The sequence below is a fragment of the Haliaeetus leucocephalus genome, unplaced genomic scaffold (genome assembly GCF_000737465.1).
Source record: "Haliaeetus leucocephalus isolate CR32 unplaced genomic scaffold, Haliaeetus_leucocephalus-4.0 Scaffold306, whole genome shotgun sequence".
In the NCBI taxonomy this organism is placed as follows: domain Eukaryota; kingdom Metazoa; phylum Chordata; class Aves; order Accipitriformes; family Accipitridae; genus Haliaeetus; species Haliaeetus leucocephalus.
Window position 1 is genome coordinate 6,120,005 of NW_010972742.1, and position 6,399 is coordinate 6,126,403.

Below are 6,399 nucleotides of genomic sequence, written 5' to 3' on the forward strand. Positions count from 1 at the left end.
CGGCCCCAAGGATGCTCGGAGCAGCCCAGCCCCGCGGAGCTGCAGGGTGACCCCAGTCCCTGTCCCCGGCCCACAGCAACGTCCCCTGCCTGCGGTGGGGCCAGGCCTGGGTCAGGGGACAGCCCGGGTTTAGGGTTAGGCCTGAGCTCTGGGCAGGGACCAACGGGGCAGGGATCTGTGACGGGGGGCTGCTCTCCCACGGAGGCGCCTTCCTGGCCCTGGGAGGTTTTGCCCACCCTGCAGAGGCATGAAGGTGTCCCAGGGCTTGGGGACAGCCATGTCCCCGCAGCCCCTGCCCTGCGCCACGGTGGGGACCAGGGGGATGCCCAGCTCCTGCCACGGCCACGCACCTCCCTCCGAAGGGCTCCCCTGCCTCCCCACACCTCCCTGCCAGCGCTATTAGCAATAAACCCACTTCCTAGGAGTGTGAAAATGAAAAGACAACCGTCATTTAAAAGAAAAAAAAGAGCAGCAGCAGCAGCTGAAGGCCCCTGCGCTGGGTCGCAGCCGTTGCCCGGGACCGTCCGGCTCTTTGGGAAGCGGGAACCATCGGAGGGAAGCTCCCATTGCTGCTCCCAGGCACTCTGGCATTGTTTTAGCCCCAGACCTGCCGGCCTTTTAACTCGCTTTAATTCCTAACGCTCCCCACCACCACCACCTTTTTTTTTTTTTGAAGTCTCTTTCCCAAATCTCGGCCGAGTTAATGAAGTTATGTGATCCTATAAATGTTAATTGTCTAAACTTCTTCTCTTCTCTCCCTTTTTTTTTTTTTTATCTCTCTCCTCCTTGCTGCTTTCTGCTCCACTTGTAATAAAGAAAATATCTTGGCTGGTCTTAGCCAGTTGCTTGGCAACCTCAATAGAAAAAAAGAGAACAGAATGTAACCAATCCCGAGACAACCGAAAGATTTTGGTGACATGTGACCTCTCCGAAAAGGGCAGCCTTAAACTGTCCCTTCTGTCCTTTGCTCCTGACCATTAGGGTCTCTCGCCCTCCCCCCCCCCGCTCCTTACACCAATAAATATGGATTAGTGAAATACTTTTTCCCACACTGATGAAAAGCCGGGATTGATCTTTCCACCTCCTTTATGTACCAACCTGACAAGTTTCTAAACAAAATTAAGAGGGAAGAGGCGAAAGGAGCCATCCCGGGTTGGGCGGCCGGGGACGGATCCTGCCCTGCCATGGGGATGGGGGGTCCCCGACGGGGCGCTGGCGCCGGCTGTGCCGGGCTGTGGTCTGCTCAGCCGCCGGCCGGCCCTGCTCTCTGTGTGCCGGCGAGCCCCTTGCACAGCACCGGTGGGTTAGGAAATAAAATGTAGTTTTTCTGACCCAAAAAGGGGGAAAAATAAAGGCCTGGCCCAGCCCTGCACTCCTCTGGCGGGTGCCTGTGTGTCCTGGGGAGATCCGTCCTGCTCCTCGCCGTGGAGCCCCAGCGCTTGCGGGCGGCCGGGGAAGTCGTCTGCAAATTACATTTCATCCTGGAAAAAAAACCCACAACATGATGTCACTGGCTTTCTGGTGCATCCCGCCGGCGCCCCTCCACCTGCCGCCGGCCTCCGCCTGGCCAGCCTCGGCACGGCCGTGAGCCTCGGCACGGCCATGAGCCTCGGCACGGCCGTGAGCCTCGGTACGGCCGCGGGCCTGGGCACTCTGGTCAGCCTCGGCACGGCGGTCGGTGATCAGGCTCCCGCCCTCCCGCCGGCCCCCCGGCTCTCAGCTTTCCCAGGCTCCCGGCGCGGTGAATGCCTCTTTCACCAGCAGTTCCCCTCTTCCCAAAAAAGCATCACCTTGCCAGCTCCCTTCCTCCCGCCAGCTGCCAGGAAAATAAAAATTAGGGCAAGGAGAGGGAGCGAGAGAAAAGCCAATGAACTTGTTTCCAGCTTTTCCTTCGGATCAGCCGTCCAGCACCGGGAGAAAAATATTTCTCCTGTAAAAAGATCCCCTCTCTGTGCAGGCTCCGAGCCCTTCGGCACCGGGACGCTGGCTGGAGACATGGGCTCAGCTCGGCGGCAGAGGACACTGTAAGTTGGGCGTCTGCTTAAGCAGTTTCCTGGCTTTTTTTTTGGGGGGGGGTTGCCACGGTTTGGGGCTGAGACCCCCAAGGGATGGAGGAGGAGGGTCGGGGCAGGGGCAGTTGGAAAGAGAGGGGTTGGCGGGGGTGTGTGTGTGCAGGCTGCGAGGTGCGGGCAGGGTGGGCACCGGCGTGGTGCCCGTGCCGGTGGTGGCGGGTGGTGCTGGGTGCCGGCGGCCCCGGGGGGCACAAAGCCCCTTTGAGCGGCACACAGAGGAGCTGCTCATCCCTCGCCCGGCCCTCGGCCCCAGGACTGGCCCTGGGAGAGGAGAGTGGGACCCCAGCCCTGAACACCCAGGGAAGGGCTGATGGAAGGGGGGGCTCAGGGTTCTGGGGCTGCCTGTCCCCCTGGGTCGGGGATGGCTGCCTGGGGAGGGGGGGTCTGGCCCCAGTCTGAGCCCTGACCTTTGGGGTGCCCACGGCCCCCCGAGATGGGCTGGTCCTTGGCCAGCCCCGCTGATGTGGGGTGCTGTGGGGAGCTGGCGGTGCGCCAGCCATCCCATGTGGGGATGGGGGACTCGCTCCCTCCCACCACGGGTGACAGTGACACCCACGAAACCACCAGACCCTGGGCCCCAGGGTGGGTGTGGGGAAGGCTGCGGTAGGGGCTGGGATGGAGAGTCTGGTGGGACCCAGTTGGACCCAGTGGGACCCGGTGGCACCCGATGGGACCCAGTGGGACCCCGCTGCCCTGCCGCCGAGGCCGGCTGGCCAGGCACAATACCCTGGCCCTGCTCCTGAGCCGCTGCCGAAGCCCCTTTCCCAGCACCGAGCGCCTTTGTCTTGCCTTTGTGATGGAAAGAGCCCCCCCTCCTAAATCACGGCCCTGACACCCCCATTGTCTCCTTCCCGGGGAGGTTTGAAACTTCCCCCCCCCTCCCGAGGTCAGGAATGTGGCCGGTTTCTATTGGGACGGAGGAGCAGGGCTGGGTGGGGGGCTGCGGGGTCACGCCGGCTCGGCGGGTCAACCCGAAAACAAAACCTTTTGAAATACCTACTCTCCATCACTGCCAACATTGTCCCCTGCCAGCGGGGGCCTGGCACGGCCCCTCGACGCCTCCAGCCCGGCCGCTGCCCACCCCAGCGGTCAGCATCCTTGGGGGGGGACAGAAGGGTATTGTGCCGAAGGGGACAGCTTTGTTTTCCGTCACAGCTGCCCTGGGTTGGGATGGGGACCGACCGCCAGCCCTGATGGGGGGGGAGAGGAGGGAGGGGATGGAGAAGACGAGAGCACACGGGTCAGTGCATCATGGGGGGGACCTGTCTCATTGGGGTACCCCTCCATCGCCATCCATCTGAGAGGGCACCACAGCAGGGGGGACAGAGAGTGGCTCCCTGTTGTCCCCAGGGTGAAGCCCCAGCAGGGTATGCAGCCTTCTCCCTGCCCAGTGGGGCTAGAGCTGCCTGGGGTTGGCCTCCTGCCTCAGTTTCCCCTTGCTGAGGGAGGCATCCTTCTGCCCACTCTCAGGGCTGATGGGTGCCTGGGGTCCCCTTTGACACCCAGAGCCGGGGGATGCTGGCCCTGGGCACCGCTGGCTCTGATGATAACAGATGTGGGTCAGCCTGGGGAGAAAAGGGACCATTCTGGGGCTGAGCTGGCTGCGCCACCTGGGAGGGTCAGGATTTGGCCACTGCGTGACTTGAACGACTTGAATGAGCAGAGCATCCCTCATGCCCCTGGCTCCCTGCTCCCAGCGGAGCACAAAGAGGGCTCCCCGGGGAGGCTTTTCCCTCCCTGATGTTTGCAGCCCACCAGGAACACCCCAGGCTGTCTCCCAGTGGGCTGAGGTGCGGGGCAGACGTGGCCCAGCACCCGCTGGGGCCAGTGATGCATCTTTGCCCCATTTATGGTGGCATGGGTCTCCCTGTCTCCACCAGCTGGGATGGGGATGCTGCTCCTGCTGGCCTCCAGCTCCTCTGGCAGAGCAACTCTTGGGTGGGCCAAAATCCCCCCCTCCCCGGGTGGCCAAAATCCCCCCCAGGATGGCCAAAATCCCCCCAAGATGGCCAAAGTCTCCCTGAATTTTTCTGGGTGGAAAGATCCGTAGTTTTTGCCTGCTGCAGAATCAGCCTGCCGAGGAGGAAAGCGGAGTGGCGCCTGCGGATGCAATGGATTTAGCAGAGACCTGGAAGGAAAACCCAGCTGGGAGGGGAGCGCTGGCCTCCTGAGTTACCCAACAGCCGAAGGGCGGTGAAAACAGCTGGAACAGCTTAGGATGAGGGGCTTGCAGGGCAGGGAGCATGGTGGGGTCATGGGCACTCCCTTGGGTCCAGGATCTCTCCTGGCTGGGCAGCTGCTGGGAGGTTGTGCAGGCTCCGTGCCTCAGTTTCCCCACCTGGGAACTGGGCTGGGGTTGTGATGCTGGACAAGTCGAGCCAGTGGTCTGGAGGGGACAGCATCACTCAGGCAGCATCATGCTGTGGGAGCGGGGACCCTCGGGGGCACCCAGGAGCTCCTCAGACCTGGGCAGCCAGCTGGGACCCCAGGGTGTTTTTTCTTGTGAAATAAATATAATAAAGATTGTTGGTGGCCAGGGGATTCGTACCAACCCCCCCGGCCATGCACATACACATAGAATCTCTGCATTTATATATACATATATATCTATCTCTGTATATATTTGTTTTCTGCTACCAAACCTGAGCCTTTTAAAGCAGAAAAATGTGATGCCTGAGGAACCTGGAGCCTTTCAAAGACTTTGCTGAAAATCCTAGAAAATTTCAAGGAAGGGGCGGAGAGAGGCGGGAGGTGGCCAAAAACCTCAGCCCTGGGTCCAAAAGCAACTTTTTCCTGTAAAAAAATAAAACATACTGCTGGAAACATCATACAGCGCTGCTGCCTGCCCGACACTGTGGGGATGGGAAGGTGCTTTTCCGGGTGGGATGCTTTTGGGCCTGACATTGGGTCTGTGTTACAGGTACTGCCATGGGTGCGTGGAGCCGTGGGGGTGTCCTGACCCCCATGGGGATGCTCTGGGAGCTGTGGGGACCTGTCACCCTCCTGCCAGTCCTGCTCCTGGGGCATGGGGACTGTCACAGCCCTGTGCTAGCAGAGTGGTGGGGATGGAGGTGCTGAGCTGCAGCGCAGAGCCAGGTGGGTCGTCACCCCAAGGACCACGCAGCGGGTGCCCTGGCAGGTAACCTGTTTCTCCCTTCTCCCTGAGCTCCCTTGTGGGTTTTTTAATCATTGCATGGCCAAAACTGCTTGTAAGGTGTCAGCTGGCCCACAGTGGGCTCCAAGGGTCTGCCATAAGCCCTGTGGCACCTGAGCGGTGGGGAGAAGGCAGGTTGCAAAGCCAGCTGCAAAGACAGGGATAATTCTGACCTCACTTTGCAAGGGTGGGCGCAGGATGCTTCATCGCTCTGCCAGTCCCAGCCCATCTGTGTGCCGCACATTACATTGGTCCGTGCCTCAGTTTCCCCATGTCAGGGCGCAGTGATGGCACCCCCTTCCTCTGCCTGCCCCAGGGCTGGTGGAGCTGCGCATCGGGCAGTCTCTCCCTCCCCAGTCGCTGAGCCCACAGCCAGGGAGCTCAACCTTGGGTGGCTGAACCATGGCGGGCCAGGAATGCTGCGTCCCTGGGGCAGGGGACAGCAGGGACTGGGCACACGGAGTGGGGGTTTGCAGGGGAAAAATTGCTGGCAGCGGCCAGATGTTGCTCTTGCTCACAGAGCAGAATCCCAGGGCTGGCCCCAGCCTGCGCCAGGGCACATCCAGGCTCAGGCCCCCCCCAGCCACCGTGCGGTGCAGGGTGTTGGGGGTCTGTAGCATTTCGCCCCGGTCTGCAGGCTGGGAACTGCCTTGCTTGGCCTCTCTGGGATCCAGGCTGCTCAAAATCCTGTTATAACCAGCACTGAAATCCCTTTCTGCCCTTCCCAGGTGCTGAGGGCAGGGCAGGGCTGCCTGTGACCCTCAGGAGAGGATGCAGGGATGGAGGGATGCAGGGATGAAGAGGGGAAGGATGTGGGGGTGTAGGGATGGAAGGATGTGGGGATGGAGGAATGTAGAAGTGAAGGGATGGAGGGATGTGGGGATGCAGAGATATAGGGGTGAAAGGAGGCAAGAATGAAGAAGGGCAGGAATGGAGGGATGTGGGGATGGAGGGGTGAAGGGATGGAGGGATGTGGGGATGCAGGGGCGAAAGGATGCAAGGAAGAAGAAGGGCAGGAATGGAGGGGTGGAGGGATGCGGGGATCACACCCGGCTCTGCCGGCCCCTGGAGCCCCTGACTCCCCACCGAGAGCCCGTACCCGGCTGCTCCCGGTCGCTCCCGGCCGGGCCGTGCCCGCGGTGCCGGGAGGTGGCAGCAGCGGCCGAGAGCGGG